This window comes from Ambystoma mexicanum, chromosome 7q (genome assembly GCF_040938575.1).
Source record: "Ambystoma mexicanum isolate Mex_15411 chromosome 7q, UKY_AmexF1_1, whole genome shotgun sequence".
Taxonomy (NCBI): domain Eukaryota; kingdom Metazoa; phylum Chordata; class Amphibia; order Caudata; family Ambystomatidae; genus Ambystoma; species Ambystoma mexicanum.
Genome location: NC_090941.1, coordinates 1,058,592,619 through 1,058,617,372, shown reverse-complemented (window position 1 = coordinate 1,058,617,372; position 24,754 = coordinate 1,058,592,619). Strand labels below are relative to the sequence as shown.

Sequence of the window (24,754 nt, the reverse complement as noted above, 5' to 3'; positions counted from 1 at the left end):
CTCCTGTTTAGTGAAATGGTGTTTACAGAAGCTGGCAGATATGAGAGCTTTTCTGAGTTGCTGGAGAAGAGCAGTGCAAGAAAGAGTTAATCTGGATGAACTGTCTGAAACGAGTGCCTTCCATTGAAGCCGCCACAGTTTAAGAGTTATAGAGCAAAGAGATAAGCTTGCTGCGTGAAAGATAAACAATGACATTCCTGCATTCCATCCCCTGTGAGAGACACCATCAGTGTGAGCAAAAAACTGAGGAGAGGGGGTGCAAAGACAGAAATGCTGATCAGAAGTAAAGAATTTGCCCAGTATCAACACTGGAAGGAAAACAAACGCTGCATGCAGGATGGCAGATGGGCACATCACATCTGAACATTTGGGGAACCTGTGCATCTGTGAATGGGCTAAGAAAAGACACCTGCCCATTTCAAGAGACATTGCCGTGCAAGCTGCATTCCCAGGCACCATGTGATGTGATGTGAAGTGAAGCGACATTGCTGTGCAAGCTGCATTCCAGTGCTCCATGTGATGTGAACTGAAGTAAAGCGCTGTGCACTGGAGAAGAAACCTCTAGGCGCTTTGAGAAGTGAAAATACACAGCTGTTTAAAAATGCAAGCTACATTGCCAGGGCTGGAGTAACTGACAAAGACATTATGGCATTCCAGATGGAAGTAAAACTGACAAAAGCGCTTAGCCGTTTTGCAAGAGACAACATGCAGAGCGGGACTTTGGAGTACAACATGAACACTGCACATTAGCCATGATCCAGAAGCCTCACGGCTTAGTGCAAGAATGAATGATTTGTTGAAGCAACAAAAGAAACTGACTTAGACTATCGCGCTCAAAGGGGTGGGCCAAGAAATCAGCAAACACCCTTTGAGAAAATGATAAGTGAAAAAACCAGAGGCTTGGAAGATACTAGCTGTATGGAGAAAAATAAACAAAGCTGCTTGTGCAACTGCAGGCAGTATTGGACTGAAGGACTTTACCTTTGAAATATGGAGTGATGCCAGCAGGGCAAACTAAATCAAGATCATGAGACACTGGAAGCAAGTTGGCGCCTGGCATTCGTGATCGCTTTGGTGAAAAAGAAAAGCATTGTGCGACCTGGGTACTTATTATATGGCTTTTGTAAAAGCACAGATCAGTCTGAGGTACCATTGACCAACTATGATCGCCTTGCACAAATGAGTTTGTGATTAGGCAGTTACACCCCGTATGGTTGAGTGTAAATAAGCCCCCAATAACATACAGAAGGGTGACAGATAATTGCAGTAGCAATGATAAAGTGTGTAGTTACCTGATGAGACTTCTGAAGGTGGGGGTGGTGTTAAGGGAAGGGGTGGATAACGCTGATATTGAAGTTTTGATGACATCCTAACATTTCTGTTTGTATTTTGCCTAGGCAAAAAAGCAAGACAGGTGCGTGCCATTATTGAAGTAGATGTGTTCAATTTGCGGGTGACACTGATCAGTCAAGCAGACGCATTCTCAGAGAAAGCGAGTCACTGCGTGATGAAATAGGCGAGTCACTGCGAAATGTCCTGCACCGCACTCAATGCTGCTAACATGCATGACGTATGAGGACATTTGTTCTGCAACCTGCGAAAGGTGTCCAACAGAGTAATAACTTTTGCTGAACTGGCACGGTGCAGACTTGGCTAGTTATCAAATATTTGATGCTACACATTCAAATTATTCAGTTGCTGGAAATAACTTAATTGACATGTCTTGCCTTTCTTGTTTAAAGGACTGTGTACAATGAGTTGTGGACTGTGACATCATGCACCACAAACAGCTGTGAGACACAGCACTTGAATGCTAACACATTGAAAAATGGTTTTTAAATGCACTTTTTGAGATAAATCTGAAAAAACGAAATGGTTTTGCTCTTCCAACTGAATTGCTTTAACCAGAGATGCTTTGCTTTTTTGAAAAAAAAAAACTTCTACGTTGCACATAGGCAGGAAAATGATTTATGAATTGTTGGGGCAGCAGAAATATGCAAGTAGGAGTGTAATTTATTTTGAGATAAAATGAGTGCGCACATCAAAGTCACCTGTGCGTAGGTTAAAATCCTTAATTGAAGTAATGCTGCCAAGTGTATGAGCTCTAATTTGAGATGGTAACCTTTGAAACACTGGATACTTTTACAGCCAGCTTTAAGGCGGGTAAATGAAACCATGACTGACTAGTTATTTGATTTTATGACACAGTGTGTGACACGGTTTTTGTTAAACCAACCAGTTTCATGTTTTTGTGGGGACAGCTGTCTCCAGCACACTAATGCAAAGAGTCATCTTTTTGATTGTAGACATTTGGAATAATTCTTTGGAAAAGCGCTACAAATGAGTATCCACATGGAATTGCTAGCGTACTGGCCTGGCACATTGTCGGGCATCTTTTGTCACTGACCCATATGACTGGTACCTATGAAATCCTAGGCCCAAATGTTTCAGTGAATGGATACAATGATTTGTTTGATTTGTTTAATGTGATGTTTTTCTGACCAAGAACTGCAGCGAGTGTTCTCGCCAAGATTTTATGGACTATAATTTGACTAAATGCATTTTACACAATGGTGTGATGAAACAGCCACTGCCGGATGGTAGTATGGTGTTTGTAGCTAAAACTAATATTGTATATGGTAGATATCCCACTTGAAGAAGGATATTCTCCAAGTCACAATAGGTAGACACTGTGAACATGTTAGATTTTCCAGTAGTAAGGCAACATTTAAATTGTAGGCTGGTAATGCACACCTCTATTATTAGAGTGATACACTTAGACATAGATTTATCATGAGGCAATGTTTCCTTAGTACTACCAAGCTGCTACAAATGGAGTCCATTTTTATGGCCCATCACTAGAGTGCGCATAGCTAGGGAGCTAGATTCATTAATTGCAGGAGCAGCGGGGAGTAACAGGAGCTTTATATGCTTGTGACATAGAAACTGTGCACAATAAGCTAGCCACTATGGGTTCTGATGCCAGCTCTGCTATAGAACTTCTGGCCTAGTGGGGCCCATTGATACGCCCAACACTGCTACAAGTATTGGCAACCACTGGAGATGGCAGAATTTTAGGTATGAAAACATTTTTTCTGCCATAGGGCAGATCAACAAGACTGCTAAATACACATGATGCATTTTATGGTAAGCATTGTTAAATCAGCAGGTGTTGGCTTTTTACTGAGTGGGGGCGACCATCCTCCACACACTGGCACACAGAGCTATAGTTGCCAGCAAACATATGGATCAAATCGCTTGCTTTTGATTGCATGAATAACACATGCCATGCTTTGATGCAAATTAATAGAATTGTTTTTATTTAGATAACCTGGTGCCCATGGGTTCACCTTGTTCACGAAATTAGATGGTTTCTGGTTGGGTTCCACATACATGGGGGAAGTGTCTAATCACACAGCCCATAGTCACGTTTGAATGCCCTGGGATCAGGGGGAGGGTAGGCCCTTAGAGTGAAAGGATGCCAGGTTTAGAATTGGTAACCATACATAAATGCAATAGTGCATTGTAGATTAGACTACACCGGATTGCCTTGACATTCTAATTGCATGCTGCTTTTTAACTGACAACCAGTTATACAATAATTATTTAGGTATTGTTGTGTAGGCCAGGTTTTGGCTAGAGTAAATGTCCATGTTCACTTTGTGTAGGTATTTTTGTGTAGGTCAGGTTTTGGCTAGAGTAAATGTCCATGTTCACTTTGTGCAGGTATTTTTGTGTAGGCCAGATTTTGGCAAGGGTATATGTCACTGTTCACTTTGTGTACATTTTTGTTTAGGTAGTGTTTTACCTTGCATGCCACGCTGACTAACCGCTAGAAGATAGTTTGCTTAAACCTCTTGCAAAGCCCCAAGGTCTTTATCACTGCACTAAATACTATATTGATGGGTATTAGTCAGCATTGTCGCACACACTTTGAATAGGGGTGGAATGTAGTGATACACAAAATTGCAACTTTGCCAATCAGGGCTTTAGATGACAGCATTAGCCGCTGAAAGCCAATAGTGAATTCAAAGTATGTGCCAAAAATGCTGACAGTAGTCTGTTGTAGCACTTCCATTATGCAGTAGTGAGCTACAAGGAATATGCAGGCCTAGTAGGAGTGATAGGTCACATTATGCAGGCAGGGCGAGGGCCCCGAGCTCTGTAGCTAATAGACAATATTGGAGTGTTTGGAACATTATGGCACCTATATAGCGCTTAAATAGCCAGTCTTAAGCGCTATGAACACTAAACTATGAGTGCATGCCTTTTAGAGCTTGCTCTAATAGGGTTAATACATCTCAGCTTCCCTTAGAATATTCTGCCTCTCTAACGGTAGCCCTGTAAACTAATCTCCCTTTCTCTGGGAAGGCACTGATAAGACATTCCTGAGCTTTCGCGCAGATGGGCTCCAGGGAGGGGCTCAGAAGAAGGAGTACAGTGGAAATTTACAGAGCTGGGTTTTTCCATGAGCCAGCCTATATTTTGCACAGGGAAAGTTCTGGAACTGTGCGTCATGGACAGACAGCACGAGATTATAAAATATGCATGCTCACATGACTCAGGTGGGAGATCGTCCTGTGGACTTGGTTCGAGCAAGATCAAGTGCCCGGAATTGGAGCTCTGACGGCACCCAGCAGCGCTGTCCTCTGAGCGGGGCTTGTTACAGATAGCTTATGAGGGCCAGGGTCTCCCAGTGCTGATGAAGTTCTATGTTTCTCTATATTTTGCATTTCTCTAAGTTTTGTGCTTTGTAATCTTCTCTAACTTGAATCCCAAAATGTATATGAAATTCACTGTTTAGAATAAATACTAAAACTTATTGAAGGTGTCATTTGTCACTAGCATGAGTTCACTGCTCAGCACAATAGAACCTGTATTTTGGGCTGAATTGGGTATTTTTTGCTCTCAAAGGGCTGGCCCCGAGGAAGAATTTGCCCATATCAAGACAGACCTCGCCATAACTGGCGATTTCTCATATCGCGTGTTTTAGAGATGAGTGAGCCTCTGAGATCGTGAGCAGAATGTTGTCCGCGTATAGGGCGATTTTGTGATGCGTGGGGCCTCTTTGTATGCCCTTGATCTGGTCGTTTCGCCTGATCTTTTGTGCAAAGGGCTCCATGGTGAGTGCGAAAAGCAAGGGTGACAGTGGACAGCCTTGCCGGGTTCCGCATGATAGGGGGATTCGAGCCGAGCTGTGTCCGTTGATTCTCAGGCTAGTATTAGGGCTATTATAGTTGGCTAGAACCATCGTTTGGAAAGTTGACCCGAAGCCGAAGGCCCCTATGGTGTGTCTCATGAATGCCCAATCCACCCTATCAAATGCCTTAGCTGCGTTGAGAGCCACTAAGACAAATTTTTGGGAGTTCCGGGAGGCAAGGTCCACCAGGTTCAGGGTTCTCCGGATGTTGTCACCTGCTGTCCGGTGTAGGATGAAACCTGCCTGGTCGGGGTGGAAGATGCGATTTAAGTGGGTTGCTAGAATTTTTGAGTATATGTTCGCATCAATGTTTAAAAGTGCGATGGGTCTGTAGGACATTATGCTTCTTGGATCTTTTCCAGGTTTGGGCAGGAGGATGGTGGTTGATTCCTGCATCGATGGGGTCACTGCTCCCGTTTCCCTGAAGGAGTTGAATAGGGTAACCAGGTGGGGGGGTCGGTTGTGCTCTGAATAGTTTGTAAAACCTGGTTGGAAAGCCGTCTGGGCTGGGGGCTCGTGTTTTAAGTGATTTGATGGCTTCCTCAACTTCCTCCCCTGTAATGAGCTCCTCCAGTTCGTCTCTCGCTGCGTCAGAGAGACGGGGCACTGCTGCCTGCTGCAGGTATTCCTTCTGTTGTGATAAGTTTCGTGGGGTTGCCTTCATGATTTGGGTCAGATAATCTATTGCGAGTCGCTGCTTTTCAGGCTCTGAGTATAGTGTGACCCCGTTGGGATCACGCAGACCAGTGATCGCGTTGACGCGTCTCTGCTTGGCTAGCTTGGCCACCAGGAACTTGTTTGCCTTGTTACTCTTCGCGTAATATGACTGTTTGGCCTTCGCCATTAGTTGGGCGGTTTGTTCCGCATAATGGGCTTCCAGTTTTTTCCTTGCCGTACGAATGATCCATTGCGTTTTGGGGGACCAGCCTTTCTCCTTGTGGAGTGCCTTGGCCTCTCTTAGTTCGTTCTCTAGAGCCGTCCGGGTCTGACGCCTGTCTCGGTGGTAGGCCGCACCTTGGGCAATTAGGGAGCCCCTGATTACTGCCTTCATGGCATCCCAGTTGTTCGCTAACGAGGTGTCCGAGGCTGGATTTTCGTTAAAGAAATTTCTTATTCCTGTTGCGATCTTGTCTCTGGTAGCCATGTCGTTAAGGATCGGGTCGTTCAACGTCCATTTACGTGGGTTATTGAGGTTAGGGTTCTGAACCTGGAGTTCCAAGAGCACTGGGGCGTGGTCGGATATCGCTCTTGTGCCGATGGAGACTTCTTTGACTGAGGGGAAAGTTTGCGGGGAGATCAGGAACAGGTCGATCCTTGAAAAGGAGCGATGGACGAATGAGTAAAAAGAGAAATATTTTTCGTCAGGGTGGAACACCCGCCATGAGTCTATTATCTCCAGGGTCCTGAAGAGTCGGAGGAGGCTAAGTGCTTGGGTGAAGTCTTGGAGTCGGGGGGTGTGACCAGTCTTTGGTGGGGTCGGGAACCCCATTGAAGTCCCCACCGACTATTGTTTGGCCCTCCACAAAGCTTGCGAGAGATGTGCCCAAGGAGTCATAGAAGTGTGATTGTCCAGTGTTAGGGGCGTACACCGAGACGAGAGTATATAGATCTCCCATTAGAAGGCATTTGACCGCTGTAAATCGGCCTTCTGGGCAGATTTTCGTTTCCAGAATCTGTGGGTTCAAGTCTTTCCTGAAGAGGATCGCCGTACCTCCTTTTTTGTTCGTACCAGAGGCAAAGAATTGGAGCAGGAATAACCGGGACCGGAGCCGGGTCACATCTACCGGCAGCAAGTGAGTCTCTTGGAGCATGGCTATCGCTGCGTCTTCGTCCCGGAGTTTCAGTAGAATTGCCTTTCGCTTGTTAGGGGAGTTCAGGCCATTAACATTCAGGGAGAGGAACCGAAGCGTCTGGAGGTCCGCCGAAGTCTCACTCTCCTTTCCTTGGGTTAGGGGGGGGGGCTGTGGGCGGTGATTCAGCTGCCATGTCTGTTGGGGAATCTCTTGATATCATCCTGCACTTGAGGTTTTAACGCGGAACTCCAACGGGGGGCCGCAACTTTAACTGGAGGGTAGACCGACATTGCAAGTACGGGCGTACCCTCGGCCAACAGGGCCAACTGTCCCATCACGTATTGTGAACTGTGGGTTTCCAAGGAACAAAGGTTGGAAAGTATCCTTGGAGTGGGTATGAACCATGGGTATGGCCCGTCGCCACCGCCTTCAAGGTTCCTTAGTTCGAGACAAAGGTGACGGGTCCTAATTTAGGTAAGGGCACCTGCGTCCAGGCTAAATTGCTGACAGAACCTGGGACCGTGGAAGCGTCCTCGTTCATCTCTTTCTGTTGCTCCGCTGGGTTGACGACCATGACATGCGTTTGGGCTTTGGGGAGGGAGGCGGTCCAGAGTCCTCGGTCCTCTCCGGGTTTGGCGTGGAAGGATCTTGGGGCGACGCTGGATGTAAGATTTTCTCTGCGTCTTCCAGGTGGCTGATTCGGCGTAGGGTGCCTTTATATGTAAACTGGAGAGCTGTCGGAAACAGCCACCTGTAACGGATCTGTTGCTCCTGAAGGAACACTGCCAGAGGCCGGAGTGCTCTTCTTTTCTGAAGAGTAAGTGGTGAGAGGTCCTGGTATATTTGAAGTGGGGTGCTCTGAAAAGTGATCTCTTCTCCTTGGCGACTGATCGCTGATATTGCCTCTTTGGTTGTGAAGAAGTGGACCCTGGTAATAACATCTGGGGGGGGTCCGAATCTGTCCCTCGGCACGGGCGGAGTCTGTGGGTCCGGTCCAGCAGGAACTGAGATTTGTCCAGATCCGGGAGTAGGGCCTCGAAGAAGCTTCCCACGTAATCCGCTAACTTGCTGTCGGGGACAGAGGTTGGGACGCCCCGAATGCGGAGGTTGTTGCGACGTGCCCTATTTTCAAGGTCTTCATGTTTGAACTCCAGGATCTCGCATTTGTGGTGCAGGGAATCGATGGATCTTTGCACTTCCCCCAGCGTGGTAGTATGGTCCTGAGAATGGTCCTCGATTTCTCCAAGCCTCTGTTCGATTTCTGTGACCCTTTGGTCCGTCTGTTCAAGTTTAGCGGTGAGTTCCGAGAGGCAGGCGCGAAACTCCGATTTAATATCCTCCATGAAGGCTATCAGGTCTCCTTTGGTAGCGAGGGCGCCCCTGTCCTCTTGTGGCTTCTGTGGGGTCAGTTTAGGAGGATCTTGTTTCTTGGGTTTCTCCGGTGCAGTAAACATGGTGGAGATATCTGTGCCCTTGCTCACCTTTGTTTGCCTAGACATGCTGTATCGCTCTCGACCCCCTCTCTGGTCCAGATCTGGGCGAGTGGGCAGGGGCCCCAGGAAGCGTTAGTGTGGGGGGGGTCTCAGTGAGTCGGGAACGGGGCAGGATGGCCGACTGTTGCGTGAGGGGCGGGGGGTATGTCACTGTGATGAGGCCCACGGGCTCGAGGCCTCTCTGGATGAAAGCAGTTCTCTCGCTGCTTCCCCGCCCCTCCTCAAGTCTTCATCGGTGGTCCTTTCGCTGATGGAGGTCCCAGGCCCCTCTGTGAACCTCCCGTGTGCGGTTCTGTAATGATGTCGGCTTTCGCTGACTCGTTCCGCGTAGCGGGGGGAGGGGTGGAAGCCTGCTCTCCCGGTCCCTCGGAGTGTGCGTCGGGTACTCAGGCCCCAGCAGCCGAGGATGCACTTGTGTGCGTTCCGGGCAGCCCTGGTATGAATCGGATGGCTCTGTGCTGGAGTCTGCTCCCCCTCTCCAACTCCCCGGCGCTCTAAGGCCCCGTTACCACCAGGTGCAGAGTGTGCTGCTGGGTTCCGGCTTGGCGGCCATCTTGGTTTCTTCGGCTGTAGACGGGGGAGAAGTTCTACCAGAATTCAGCGGCCGAACGCCTCTTCGGTCGAAGGTTATATGTTTGGCCAGGTTGTGCCATGTCGGTTCCGGTCGCCTTAGATGGCATTGGCGACACGGAAACCCGCTTAGAACCGCCGGGAATTGACGGCAGCGGCGGGCATCCCACGGGCGGCCTCAGAGGAGCGACCACATCGATGGCGCTCCAAGCCACGACCCCGGACTTGATTTTTTAAAAAACTATTTATTAGACTAGACAACACACGATTGAACAGAGACGCTCACAGTGTTACAACATTACATGGCTTTACACAATGCATACTTTACAGTACAGTGCTAAGATTTCATGACCATCGAGGGGAGCAGGGGTCCGGGCGGGGCCACAGATATAGAATACAAGCGTCACTATTCACAGGGTTGCACCAGGGGGAGAAGGGGCAGAGATAGAGGAGGCAGTGTCTGAGTTCGAGTTCATGATGGACATATAGCTGCAGAATTTATGCTAAATGTCTCTCGATCTCGAGTGCGGATGCTGCAGTACACCCCAGACTGTCCTCAGCCACTGTGCATATGTGGGTGCTCTAGGCCGCAGCCAGTTCATCAAAAAGCAGCTAACAGCTAGTAGCATGCAGAGTCCAGCTGGTTTCCTAGAGTCGCACCCCAGCTGGGGAAGGTCGTGGAAGAGGCATCGCAGAGGGGAAGGGTCTATAGTATAGTCCAGTATGGCAGATAGTGTGGAACATATTTTAGACCAGAATTGCGTTAGGTGAGGGCAGGACCAGATCATATGGATGTCGGGAGCTTGTTCGGCTCCACATCTGGGGCAACTGGTGGTTAAGATCGCCGAACATACGGTGTAGTCTGTCCGGAGTGTGATGATATCTATGTAACACCTTAAATTGTATTAATTTAAATCGAGAGTTGTAGGATACGTTGTTGGTGCGAGCACACATTCGGGACCATAGTTCATCAGTGATCTCCACCCCCAGATCCTCCTCCTATCTGCTTCTCAGTTTAGTGAAGGAAGGGGCAGCTCTAGTCTGGAGGAGGGTCTAAAGCCTTGACACCTTCCCTCTAAAGGAATCAAAAGAGCAAAGTTAATCAATTAGGGGTTCGTCCAGTGGTAATGTGGGGAAGTTGGGGTATCTTGCTTTGAGATTCCTCCGGAAAGAGGAGTATTGCAGGCATGCTGATGGCCTTCGTTTGAGGGGGAGTGGGAGGTCTGCCCATTCAATAAAGTTGCCCTGGTCATAGACATCTTGAAGTGCCAAAAAGCCTGTGTCAGCCCATCGGGATACAATGGATTGTGGGATGTGTGGGACATCTGGGAAGACGTTCCAGAGGGGAAGGTCCCCGTGGAAGGGGCGAGGCGTGTCCACCAGTTTCCAGATTTTATAGAGAGCCAGGGATGTACTATTAACAGGGTCCGCCGAGTCCGGGTCAGTCATGATGGGTTTGAGAATAAGGGAACCAATTATTCGATCGCTGATCCTCAGCCTCTCCAGCCGGACATGCGGGGGTGGGGAGTCTATGGTGTTAAACCAGTAGGAAGCAAATTGGGATTGGGCAACCAGCCAGTAACTGGTAAAGTCGGGGGCGCTAAACCCGCCGCATTCCAACGGTGTGGTCAATGTTGTTAAGTTGAGACGGACTGCGCCGGAGTGCCAGAGGAAGGTATTGGTTATGTGGCGGAGGGTCTGGAAAAAAATCATCGCCTGGCCAAAGGGGGAGATTGGTGAATCAAAGTAATTGCGGCAGCACAACCATTTTAAGTATTCCTAGCCGACCCGCTAAGGAAATAGGTAGTTCAGCCCAGCTGGTGGTTTTATTGGCCAAATTTGTGAGGTAATTCCGGTAGTTGTCCTTGTGCAACTTCACAGTGTGACAGGAAACCCCCACCCCAAGGTAAGTGAAGCTTGATTGGGACCATGTAAAACCCCCTAGGTCAGTAGGAGAATAAGACCAACTGTTATTGCATTCTCGTGGAGCGTGGCCTCATCTGGATGAGAAACCGTCGATAGGCCCGTTTCCAAACAAGGGTTAGGCTAGGGTCGGGCCACCTCAACGCCATTGGAGCGGTGTGACATCAGCCAAAGAAATGTTCATCAATGAATTTTGAAGCCTCCACCGGGATCGTAAAGAAGAATGTCCGATTAGAGTGTTCAATTCTTAGTTTGGCGGGAAATAACATTGAGTATTTGACCCCTAGGTCTCAAAGCCTTTTTTTAACTGCCACAAAGGATTTGCGTTCATGCTGCATCGCTACAGAAAAATCAGGGTAAAGATGGATCGTAGCAGCCCCCAGTCGCAGCTCTCCCTTGACTCTAGCAGCTCTCAGGAGAGCATCGCGGTTACGGAAATGTAAGATTCTGGCTATAATGGTGTGTGGGGGTGCGCCAGGCTTAGGCTTTGCTGTTAAAGATCGATGGGCTCTTTCTACTGCAAACTGCAGGGAGAGTTTAGGCAAGTCTAGAACTGTCAGCAACATGTGTTCGACAAAGTCTTCCATGGGTTTGTTGATACTGTCCTCCAGCACACCGATTATGCGTAGGTTATTGAGTCTCGAACGAGATTCTAGATCATCGTTCTTTTTTTCTACCGCCAGTACTCGATTGGAGAGCGAAGAGACCGTGGCCCGTAAAGAACCTAGCTCATCTTCCCTGGCCCCCACCCTTGTTTCAATCTCCACCACCCGGCCATATGTCTTTTCGATGTGTGCCTTTATAGATGAGATGGTGCCATTCATATCATCAAGTTTAGTGTGCAGAGTGGTAAACCCCTCACAAATATATTCTAGCATCTTTTGCGAGTCCTCTGGGGTCGGTGTGGCCGATGTTGCTGGGGCCTCATCCAGAGTCTGAGGTGTTACCTTAGCAGGGGTCTTTGTAAACATGTTAAGGGAGCTCTGCTTCTTCCCCGCACCAGCTCCTTTGGTCATGGTGTCGGCGGCGGGGGGTTCTGGGAGTATGGGCAGGAGCGGGTGGCTAGAGATGTCAGAGCTCTACCGCTGCGCAGCGTGCAGCAGGATTTCAAAGGATGCCCTGGTCGAGTCACTGCCAGAGCTGTATTAGGACCACTCAGGCAGGGTATATTCCGGGCCTTCCAGGGGGCAACGAGCGTGTTACTGAAGTAGTGTCTCCGCCCTATCTGTTGAGGGGGGGGGGTTAGTGCCAGGTGCTGGGGCAAGGGCTCTCACCCGTCCGCGTGCAGGATAGGTGCTGTATTCAATATGGTGGAGGGCCGGTGGGTAGCGCACCACACCCGGTGGTCCACTGTAGAATATTGAGGCAGAGGCCAGATTAATTTGAATGGAGTGCTCAGGTTGCAGTACTATGGGCAACCAGCATCCGGTGCCAGCGGACGCTGGATGGTTGGGGGGGCGGGAGGTGTCCTTTCCCGCAACTGTAGTAGGGCTAATATATTGGAAATCGTGCTGCTTCCAGCAGTAGTTGTGGGGGCGAGTAATGGCTGCAGCCAGTTCCTATAATGTCAACAGCCCCCTTGACTGAGCCCCAGAGTCTGCAAATGCATGTGTCACCAGCGTGGGGACCTGCCGCACCGGGCCCCGCCAAGCCCCCCCAGCTCCCTACCGTGTCCTCAAACTCGTGGTGTTCCGTCTCCAGCAGAGGGGGCGGGAGGGGCCGGGAGACCGGTGCGGGCACCTCAGTGATGCCGCGGTCCCAACGGGGCACCAGCGCAGCACCGCACCACCCCCCCAGACCGAGCCCCAGTAGCACGGGGCCCAGCGGGAATCAGACCGCCCCCGCAGCGGTCCTGCAGAGTCTCCCTGCAGCGTTGATTGGCGCTGATCGGGTGTCACCAGCCGCTCCCAATCTTCCGCCGGCACACAGGCGCGAAGCAATGAGTCCGATGCCCCTCCCCCACACAGGCCGCTACGCCGCGGGACAGCGTAGCCGGGCGAGCCCCCCCTCCTGGAGCTGCCGCGCAGGGGGAGACAGCCGAGTTCCTCCACCGGCATTCGAGGCAGCTGTATCTCAGTGGAAATGGGATCACGGGTCCCGCGGATCGGCAGGGTCATATAATGCAGGTATGCAAGCAAAATGTTAAAAGATGAGGAGAATTTGCGGTTGAAAGCCAGTTATATTTTGGAAAAAGATCGCCCCAGTCCAGAGCTCGGCACTCAGGCTGCCAGTTCCATCGTGTGCAACAGCGCCCCCAAGGACTTGATTTTTTTAACCTGGATAGAGAGACTCGTTTTCCCCACGCTCTCATGTATTTTAATGTGATTTTATTTCTTTTGGTTGTGGAGTCTGACAAACTCCATAGACATCATCTTTTACATTGTATCACTGAGCAACTTCAGTGTAGTGACACAGGGAAGTCTTCCAGCTTTCCCAAAGGTTTAACTACCTTCTCTGGGATAAACTACTGTTTCCCAGAGCAGTAAAGTGAAATTGACTTTACTTACCATTGTAACTTTCTTGACCCAGCACACACTATCTTACAATAGAGTGCTGCAGGGGTTACCTAGTATCCCCTTTGTCTAGCTTCTCATGTAACTTTTTATGTTACCCTCTTCTCATTGAATGGCTGGTGGCAGTGGTTTCGTTTGAACTACCATGGTGTGCATTTACCGCGGGCTGCCTTCACAGCTACAGTAAAGCACCCACGGGAGCCATCTCTGTCAAAATGGCGCTGGTCTTTTTTCACCATTTCTTTGTGGAAAGGTCCTTTTTGAGATTTACTCTGAGCGCCAAACCAGGTTTGGTCCCTTTGTTCATTTTGCCTTTGGTGGGATTCATGAGTGAAGCCTGCCTCTGGCTTCAGTATGTCTGGCGTAGGCAGGAAGTGAGGGGGGTGCCCGAAACTCCCTGTGCTTTGTTTCCTAGGATACCCAAATGCACTCTGTGGTGATTGTTCAGCCGTCTGTCTGGCCAGGACAGCCACCCTGCTGGGTGATTGACAGCTAGGCTGGAATGAATGGGAGAGAACTGAATAAAAGGAGAGTCCTTTGGCTTGGAAGGCAGAGTCGACCACTGGACGAAGGAACCGAAGAAGAACTTGAAGGGGACGCCTGCTGCAATTCCTGGACCGTTGGTCTGCCCGGTGAAGCTCTGCTGCAGTGCCAAAACACCAAGTTCGCATTGACAGAGAAGCCCCTGAAAGAATGACTTCTCCCGTGGAGTTGGTAGGACCAATCAACTCCAAAGTAAGCCACTTGGACATCCATCTCGGAGCTGGTTGAATTTCCACAGAGTTGCTGCTGGAAACTGTATAGCCAGGGAGAACACCAGATTGTGTGTGTTGCTTTTAAGCTGGCCTAGAGCTTTTGGAAGATCCTCCGACTCCCAAAAAGCAGTGCTGACCAAGCCTGAGCTCTTCAAGGAAAGGGGGAATGTTGCATTGAAAATATAGCCAATTGCGGGTATATGCAAAGATCGGGTTGAAAAACGCAGCGAAATGTGTTGTGATGCATACTCACTGCAATGAAATGGTGTTTAAAAAGAGAAAGACACTTTTTGATGAAACAATAGGTTTTTATAATATGTAGGTTGATCTTTTTATAATGTGTTTGATGAATTTGATAGACATTAAAATATGTATATTTTTTTAATAATCTTGTGTACCCATCTTAAATTGAAAAGGGTGGATTGTTAATGTGTCTGGCAGATATCACAGACAGTTCTATAGCCTAAAGGGAGGAAGCCGTCTTTATGGGTTTTGTAGTGTTGAATATCTGGGTGCCATTCTTAATAAGTGTAAAGAGATTTTGCTTACCTTAGTTTGTGTTCCACTGATCTGAAAAGCAACTGTAATAGTTTGCTATACCATTCGGTCTTACTCACCTAATATAACAGAGTTATCCTAAATGTAGTTATAGGTTTATACCTTTCCATGAATTTGTGTTTCACCATTCAGAAAAATATCCTTGCAACAGGGTTGGTTTACTAAGTGATTCCTTAGCTGAGTGTCACTGCATGACTGAAAGGGTCTACTACCCTTGAATTACTGAAAGTAACTTGTGGTTTTACTCCCCCTGAATAGGAGGGTTCTATTTTGAATGTGCATGATTAGATGTGACTTGCCTAGAAATACTGTTAGTTTTTCCGACCAAGGTCTATGTTTTGGTCTGTGCACCTGAAGCATTGTGTTGTGTTTTTATACCGTGGTTATGATTCTATTTATTTTAAATAGTTTTTATTGGCATTTTGTAAAGAATAGAAGGCAGTTGAGCACGAATGCATCCTAGCATCCGGAGTGTTACAAGATTTATCCAATAAACATTACAAAACAATAACAGTAAACAAACGAACATTAACTTGGCCGTCCCATCCCCCACCACCATAGAGTTACTTGTTAGCCCTGCTCTGGGCCGCGATCCAGGCACCGCTTGGCTGTCTCAAAGAGTCGCATTGCCGGGGTGAGCATGGGTGTAGTTCACCGGTCTTTTCCATGGAAACTGTCTATGACAAAGGATCTGCTCAGGGGGGCTTGAAGTCCGTCGAGAAGATCATGTCTCTCAGGAGGGCCTTCCAGGATTCCAGTGCTGCACTCAAATCCTCGCCTCCCCGATTATTCCCTTCTTCCCAGGCCCTGGTTTCAGCGCTGGTCCATCTCTCCATTTCCCTGATCCAGGGTTCAAATCTGGGGCCTCCGGGAGATTTCCAAGCCATTGCTATCGTCCTCTTCGTTAGAATGCAGGCCATGTCCATTAATTTCACTATATGCTTAGTTTTGCTCAGTCTGGGATACGTGCCCAGGAGGCATTCCTTGGGTGTCCACTCGTAGCTTTCCACGCCGGCCCCCCTGCATGTCCTCTCGACAGCGAACCAGAGTTTCTTAGTTCTGGAGCAGGTCCAGAACATGTGGATTAGGTCTGCGGGCTCGCTGGTGCACCAGGGGCACACTGGTGGGGCTTTATCACTGAATGTGGACACCCTATGTGGGGTCATGTAGGTCCTGTAGAGGACATTCAGCTGGATGAGCCTGAACCTGGCATTGCGGGATACTTCGGGTACATCAGGGCCCTGCCCCACTCGTTCTCTGTGATGTTGGTCTCCAGATCTGCCTCCCACCTTTCTTTCAGGTGCTCACTCCTCGGGTTGCGTCTGTCATTTAGCTGGGCATATAGTCTCGACGTGGGTTTCCAGCCATCGCTCAGGTTGTGCATCTCCTGCACTAGGGGGTGTGTTTCCGGTTCCTCGGGCCATGTGCTCCAGGTCTTCTTGGCAGCATGTTTCACCCTCTGATACCATAAAAATTGGCCAGCGGCAAGCCCTTCTTCCGTCTGTAATGAGTCGAAGTCCCGGAATATTCCGTCCGCAAACATGTCCCCCCATGTGTAGAGGCCAGAGTTCTCCCATTTCCTCATTGCCGGTAGGTCGGTGACTTGCAGACACCGGCGAGCAAGGGGATTTCGGGCATATATGGTGGGCTCGGGCCGAGCGATGAGCGGACTTTGTTCCAGACTTGTCTCCCCAGCTTGACCAGCATGGGGGGATCGGAGGGCCCTACCTGTGAGTTCCATATTACTTCTTTGGGGTACATTGGTGCTATCAGTTGGCGAAGGAGGCCTGTCTCGGCTGTTGGTTCATCGGACAACCACTTGACAACGTGTGTCAGTTGTGCTGCGAGTTAGTATTTCTGGAAATCGGGGAGTTGGATTCCACCCTCCCTGTGTGGAAGTGTGAGGGTATTCAGCGAAAGTCTGTGTCTGGCCGGGCCCCATAGGAAATCTCTGAGTAGGGATTCTAATTTCCTGAAGAAGGGGGGAGGAATGTAGTACGTTATGTTGGTGAAGTAGTACAGGAATCTCGGTAGTATTATCATTTTAGTGATAGCCGCTCTGCCCATCACAGAGAGTGGGAGTCTGGACCAGAATTTGGTGGATTTTCGCACCCCTCGCATTGCTGCCTCCGTGTTGCTTTAGTGTGTGGAAGCAGGCGTGTGCGTAATGGTGAGTCCTAGGTAGCGGAACGCTTCTGTCTGCCACTGGATCCCAATCTCAGGTAGTTCATCCATTCCCCTCCCTAGGAGCCCGGCCAAAGGAAAGGAGCATGACTTCTGCCTGCTAAACTTGATCCCGGAGTATTTCGCAAAGTTGTCTAGAATGTCTAATGCCAATGGTGCATTCATTCTGGGGTTGCTCAGGTACAAGAGGACATCGTCTGCGTACAGCGAAATGATGTTATCCGTCTCGCCCGTCCTGATCCCTGCATCAAAAAGCTGCTTCCTGAAGTAGATCGCTACAGGCTCTAGGCCGAGGACGTACAGCATTGGCGACAGTGGGCATCCTTGCCTCGTTCCCCTTTGGATGTCCCAGGATTTTGACACCATGCCCCCTGTCTTTACCCTCGCCACTGGGGTGTTATAGAGCTCTCTGACCCACCGGATGAAGTGCTCGCCGAGCCCAAACTCCCTCAGGGTCTCAAATCAGCCATTCCCAGAATATTGAGTCAAATGCCTTAATGGCGTCCAGCGAGAGTACTGACAGTTCCTCCTCACTCTCTGCGGTTTGAGCTATGACATGTTGGAGCCTCCTCAGGTTGGCTGTGGTACTGCATCCCGGGACAAAGCCGTTTTGGTCCTCGTGTATTATAGACCCCATCACCCTGGACAGTATTTTCGCCAGTATGGAAGTTAAGATTTTGCTGTCATAGTTCAGCATTGCCAGAGGGCGATAAGAGTCGCACTCATCAGCGGGTTTTCCAGGTTTAAGCTTTGGGATAATAAGCGTCTCTCTCATGGTGCCAGGTAGTGTGCCAGTCTCATATGCCTCTTCATACACTCCATGGAGTATCGGGGCTATGATCTCCTCATAGGCTTTGTAAAATTCTGGTGTGAGGCCATCCGTTCCGGGAGTCTTGCTTGTGGAGAGGGACCTGATTGCCTCGGAGATATCCTCCGTCGTGATGGCCTCGCCCAGCATCTCTCGTTGCTCCGAGCTCAGTCTGGGGAGGCCTACTTCAGCCAGGGTGTCCCGAATGTCCTCCACTGGGACCTGTTCATCATGAGCGTAGAGCTTGGCATAGAAGTTTGAGAAGACATCGTTGATCGCCTGTTGTGCCCTCTGGGTTGCGCCGTGTTCATCCTTGATTTCCTTGGGAGTGTGCCTTGGGTGCTCCTTCCTGCACAGCCAGGCCAATATCCTGCCCGGTTTATCCTCTTCCTTGTGCGCCTGTGCAGTGCGTGTGGAGAAGTCGAATTTGGATAGCCTCTCCCAGGCGAGACGGCAGCCGTCCCTGATTTCTGCCAGCTTAGGTTCCTTCTCGCTGGTTGGGGTCGGGCTGTTTTCCAGTTGTCTAATCTCCTCTTCCATGGTCTCAAGTTCTCTTTTTAGTTGCCACCTGCCTCTGCTATCACTTGGCCTCTGGTCACTACCTTCATTGCCTCCCAGAGCGTGCTCCACTTCTCGACCGACCCCTTATTGAGCCTCACGTATTCTTCCAGCCTTTCCCCTAGGGTGTCCTTGAAGGAGGGGTCAGCCAGAGTTTCCGTGGGCATACGCCACATCGGGATGGGGGGCCTCGGGCCTTTCAGACTTAGTTGCATGAGCAGAGGGGAGTGATCCGAGATCGACCTGTCCAGGTAGTTTACGGAGTGCACCTGTGGGAGTAGTTCGCCGTTGACGAAAAAGTGGTCCATCCTGGTGTGGAGGCCATGTGGAGATGAGTAATATGAGTAGGATCTATCGGCTGGGTGTAGGTCTCTCCAGATGTCGACCAGTGCCAAGTCGTCCACTGCTTTGCAGAGTGCCCTCGAAGCGGAATTGTTGGAGGCTCGTGGCGTCCTGGACCTGTCCAGCTCTTCGTTCATGACGCAGTTGAAGTCTCCCCCCCATAGGAAGGTGTCGTTTCTGTGGTGCGCGATTCTGGCGCATAGCTGGTTCAAGTGGGAAGGCACGCCGTGCTGGGGGAAGTATGAGTTTACAATGCATATCCTTGTGTTCTCTATCATGCCCCACACCACTACGTATCTTCCGTCCTTATCCACATCTGTCCCCATGTGATGGAATGGTGTGTCTGGGCTCACCCATGTATACACTCCCCGTGCGAATTTGGAGTAAGATGCGCCGAGGAGCGCGATCAACACCCTCTTGCGCCTCAGGTATGAGTGGACACGGTTTCTCCTTACGTAGGATCCCATCCCCCTGACATTCCATGTGATTATGTTAAGTTGTGGTGCCATCCCTTGGGTGTGGTTGTCGTCGTGGTTGGCCCCTTGTCTCGCCCCCACAAGATCTCTTGCTACTGCGCATCATGTCTTGTTCTGCATTTGCGGCTCGGCCAGCCTCATTTCTCGGCGTCGGGTGCTCATTGATTGCTTGGGTGGTTCTGGGGAGAGGGACGGTTTCAACGGGAACACAGAAGAAAAGAAGGAGAAGAAAAAAAGAAAAAAAACAACTAACTGGTGCACCCAGCTCCTGCCGGTGAGGTGCAGTGCTCAGGTGCTCTCGCGCAGTCCGGCCCCATCAGGGTTTCCGGCGCGAGCAGGTTTGTGCTGGCAACAGGCCTGCACTGATCTTCCGGGGGTTGTCGTTGCGTGCCCATGTGTGGGAGGCCCGGCGGGCCACGTAATCTTGTTGCTATCTCTTATTATAGTGGTGTTCCAGCTTGTTTGTTGTACCCTTTTGCAATGAAGTCCATTGTACGCGCCAGAAGAGAGGGGCTCCAGCGCCATGTTATCTATCTTTGCGGGTTACAGCGCGGTTCTCGGCGATGGGTTCTTCGAGGACCTCGGCCAGGTTGTTATGTTCCATCCACATGGTGGCTGCGTCTGGAGTGTCAAGGAATATCGCTCTTCCCTTGTGGATCACTTTCAGCCTGGAGGGATACAGCAGCATGTACTTCAAGTTTAGCTGCCTCAGGCTGGCCTTTATCGGGATGAAGGAGTTCCTTGCTCTCTGTACCACTTGCGTGTAGTCCGGGTATATGGTGATTTTGGAGTTACTTCTGTCTATCACCCCACCCTCTCTCTCGAGAATTTCAGGATCACTTCCCTGTCTCGGAAGTTAAGGACCTTCGCAATGATGGGTCGGGGGTGGGAACCCGGAGGGGGCTTCTTCTGTAGTGATCTGTGGGCTCTCTCTATGGCGAAGCCCTGTGAGAGCTTCTCCGCCCCAATTTCCTGCTGAATTAAGGATTCCACATATGCTGTCGGGTCGGAAGTCTCTGTCCCCTCAGGGACACTGAGGATTCTGATGTTGTTGCGCCTGGCGCGTCCTTCCGCCTCCTCCGACCTTGCCTCCAGGATGCCCACCCTCCTCCTTAGGTCTACCACCTCAGCTTTAAGGTCATTCGTGTCTTCCATCGTTTCCTTCTGGGTGGTTTCTATATTGGTGACACGCTCTGTCAGGTTACGGGCGTCTTGACGTTTAAGCTGTATGTCGGCCTTTACCTCTCCTATCTTAGTGTCTATAAACTCCCTTAAGGCCGCTATTGCTTCCAGTACCTGACTGTCTTTGGGACTTTCCTCCTGGGTAGCCTGCTGCGTCGCGCCTTTTGGAGTGGATTGGGCGACGGGGGGGGCCCTGGTCGTGAGGAAAGGGTCCATCGTGGCGGTCTTGGCCTTGTTTCTCAGGGTGGACATTGCGGTGTTGCTTGAGCCTTCTGGTTGGTGCTGGCGGCTAGCTCGCCTCTTCAGGCCGGGTTTTTGTATAGGCCCGTCCAGGGCCGCGTCCCACCCAAGCTCGTGGGGTGTATTGCTGTCCTCGGTGGAGCCCCGCCTTGGGTTGCCACGGTCCTGTGGCCAGAGAGACCCCGACAGGCGTGAGGTCCTGGGGGCTTATCCGCCCCGAGGGTGCAGGGCCCGCGTTCGTGGCGGGCAGGGGAGGCGTCCCAGCGGGGCCGGGTAGGCGGTGCCGATGATGAAGGGCGCTTGGCGCCTATTGCCGCAGCGTGCCGGTTAGCTTTGGGCCCTCGGGGGGGCAGTTCACCGGGACCAGACCGTCTGAGCCTAGCGAGTCAGGCAGTTCGTAACGCGCGCTCCCACAGCGTGGCGGCCTCCGGTCAGAGTCACCCAAGGCAGCTCCGCCTCCAAAGGGTCCCCCACGCCCCCGGGTCTCCTCCGACTCTCCGGACGCTCCCACCGCGGGCTCCCCAGAGGGGGCTCCGCCCGCTGTCCGCCACCCGGGCGGTCCGGAGTGCGAGGTGCTGGTGGCAGTCTCCCCCCCGAGGTCGACCGGGCGCAGAACGCCGCCTCTCCTCGGCCGACCGAGGACGCACCTCGGCTGGGTCGCGTGGCGCCGGACCAGCGCTTTCTTCGCCCCGCCATGCTCCTCCGGGCGGCGGCCAAGGCAGGGTCTTAGTCGGCCGCTGCTGCTGACGGAGCGCCGCCTTCGCTGCTCGTGTTCCGTCTCATCAGGCGGTCATGGCGGCCATCTTGTGTATCTCGCCCACGGCCGGGGGGGGGACGCCGAGTCGAGGCTTCGCACTCGGTCCCCAAGCTCCGATTCTCGTCGTGTGAAGCTGGAACGTGGGCAGATTCGCCCAGGCTTCGGATGGATCAGCTTGGTTTCGGCGCCACTGGTCGCAGGGATCGTTGTGCAGGATCGGATTACGGGCTCGTCCGGAGCTCGAGGTTTTAGCCTCCTCGCTCCATGAGCACCAGGCCACGCCCCCGTGGTTATGATTCTATGACAAAGAACTTACCCACCAAGATTTACTTTGGCCTATTTGTATTTATAATAAACCTCTATTTTTTAAAATACGTTTGGGTGTAGGAGTTTCTTGGAAACCATTTGTATGTTACAGGTTCTTTGTACCTTCCTGCAGCCCTTTCCCCTCCTAAAATAAGCCTGGCTGCTCTGTCTACGCTACCAAATACTCAGGTGGTAAAGCTTTGTACTAAGTGTGTGGTTTGGAACCGCCTCAGTCTTATGGTTTTCCTAAGCCCATAATTGGACTTCAGAAAAATTGTCCTAACAATCGTGTGGTCTATCTCCCCTAAAAAACTACCCAGGAAGGAATTGGAATGGAAGTAAATCGGTGTTAGGGGAGTTTTCCTAAAGTCTACCTGTATTGATGCTTCATAAAGCTATCCCTTGGTATACAGAGCTCCAACTTCTAGTATAGGTCTGTACCACTCAAGGTATTGGTAGTATGGCAGAACACCTAGGATGAGCGGTAGATGGGTACAAAGAATGTAGATTATACATAGGCCCAAAGAAACACTTACACATTTGTAGTTATACCACAATAGTCATTTATTTTATATACACAAGGTTAAGTTAATTCTTCAGGTAAGCGAGTACTATTTCAAATTAATAAACACAATAGGAAAACCAATGCAATACATCAGGTGCGTAAACCACAAAGTAAAACTTGCAGTTAATGAACACAGTTCAAAAGGTAAGTAAAACCACTGTTATAGCAAACCAAAAATACTCTGATGTAGGAATAAAACGTAAGCAACACCAACAATAGCAGTCCATCCCTATTGTTAAGGGAGTATTCCAAAAGTCCAATTGAGGTAAGACTACATGAAACTATCCCTTTGGTATCCATTTCCCAACTCTTAGTATCAGTCTTTACTACTCAAGGAACCTTGGTAGAGTGGCAGAGCAGCAGGCTTATCATGAGAGGAAGATGTGAGCTGTAGGTAAGTAGACTGAACCAAGTTAGTACAGTAGTCCAAAGAAACACTTCCACCAAAAAAGTTATATTGAAATATATATTATATTTACACAAGGAATGTCTTAAAATACTTAGAACACTTACAAAACAAACACTTTTCAAAGGCCACTGCTTAGTAGATAGTTGCTCACAGTACAATTGTTACAGAGTTTGACACTAATGACAGTTCTACCGTATTATTGGTACGATCGCGCACTTGGCCAAAGACAAAGCTATACGGTAATTGTACTTAGTTAGCAAAACCACAAAGTCTTTTAGGAAGGAAAAGGGTTGGTTAGTCATACATAGCAGAGCTTAACGTTCTAGAGGCGGTTTCTTAGCAAACTAAAGTTTTTATTTTATTTTACCTGGTTGAAAAATGCAACCTTTCAAAAATTATAAAACAATTCTTGATTTTAAAATGTACAGCTTAATATTTTGTTAACAGGTAAAATTCATTTCTTTCAGACATTACTTGCACAGTAGGCAAAAAAAACCATAATTTCACATGATTTTGATTAACATGTCAAGATTACAAATCAAATTTTGCCCCAATCAAATTAGTGTCAGTACAGTGCAAAGTTAGACTCCAGATACTTACAGCCCCTTTTTCCGTCTCAAATAGCTGGTTGTCTAATTTCAAATAGCTTTGCTTATCTACCCATTGATATTATCAAGAGAAGCGAAGGCCAAGTCCAATATATTGATTGCTGCTATTCTAACTGTAATTTTCTGTGTTGCAAATACCTCATGCCAAAGCTCCTCATTGGTTTTCACTAAAGCTAAAGCTTTTCAAGTCTGATCCCTAACTCTATGTAAAAGTCAGTTTGGAGAGTGTTCAAAGTCTTATGAAGCAGCAGAACAGCAACAGTTCTGGTGGATACTTTCAGCCTCTACGACGAGATACTGGAAGAGTTAACAACGTTGGAGACCTCTTTAAAGGACTCTCAAAAGGGAAACAAGCTGGCACCTTGGGTCAGAGGTAAGAGTGGTCACCCTGGACACCTCTTTGTGCACTCAAGCGCTGGAGTGACTTCTCTGTTAAAAGTAATACATTTCACCCCACAGTACCTTAGGTTAGAAGAAATGTTAGTGTCTGGATTTCCACTATGTAGCAGAAACATACCTGGTCTCCAGGTTCCTCAGTCTAGTGACGAGAGGACGGTCTCTGGCAGGGGCTAAAGGGGGGGGGGCCTCAGCAGTAGTCTTGAGAGAGGACACTTGGTACGGATTTCTTCAGCTTCTCTGGCCAGTCTGCGGTTTTGGCTCGCTTTTTCTCAGCAACAACAAGGGATGGTATTCTCCCGGCCAATCTTCTTTGATTTCTGCACTCTGGTGAGTGTACTTGGATGAGTCATATTGTGTCTCTGGAGGTTCACCTGGCGCTCAGCAAAGACTTGGAAGAAATCGGCCTTTCAAAGACAATGCATTGCAAACGGGTCAGAGGTCTCCCAGTATTTGTGGTCTGCAGCTCTGGAGAGGCACAGCACCTCGGGAGATGGCTCAGTTTTTAGTTCGTCTCAGGGCTGGTTGGTCCCACTAGCCAGAGGGAAGGAGTCGTCCTCTTTAGAGCTCCTATGTCGAGTGGAAAACGAGGTAAGGACAGCAGTGGTCGCTTCACGGTGATGCAATGGGTCTGGAGGCGTCTCAGGTCGTCTTCTTCTTTGGTTACTTCAGTTTCCAGTGATCCACTTGCCTTTCACCTCAGGAACCTCACCTTTTATTCAGTTTCAGCACACACTCCTCTGCAATCTCTCTGAGCAGTTTACAGAAAGAGGCCGGTGGCTGTCCAAACAGCAGGCACTGGTTCCATTCAGGCACTCAGGCAGACAAAGGAAAGGGGAGTAAAAAACTCCTCTCCCACGTCCTGCCTGCCCAGACACAATGGAGCTTAAGTGGGGACACCCAAGGGATCCCGCCAAAGACAAAATACACACACAGAACTCCCCCACCCAGAATGGTAGAAGGGCTAACAAAGGACAACCACGCTAGAAATGGCAAAAATAGCACAATTGTTGATAGAACATGTCCACTGCCACCAGTCATAACCAGAAGGTTGTTTATGCGACTAAAAAGTCACAGGAGCAGAGAAAAGGGAGATACGAGGCATCCCCTTAGCACTC

The 24,754-nt window shown here is 49.7% G+C and overlaps 1 protein-coding gene across 6 annotated transcripts in view; it reads right to left on the bottom strand.

The window, feature by feature from the left end:
• Nucleotides 1-24,754, bottom strand: part of LOC138528604 (zinc finger protein 585A-like) — a 512,079-nt gene that overhangs the window by 198,952 nt on the left and 288,373 nt on the right. The gene's annotated exons all lie outside the window — the stretch shown is intronic.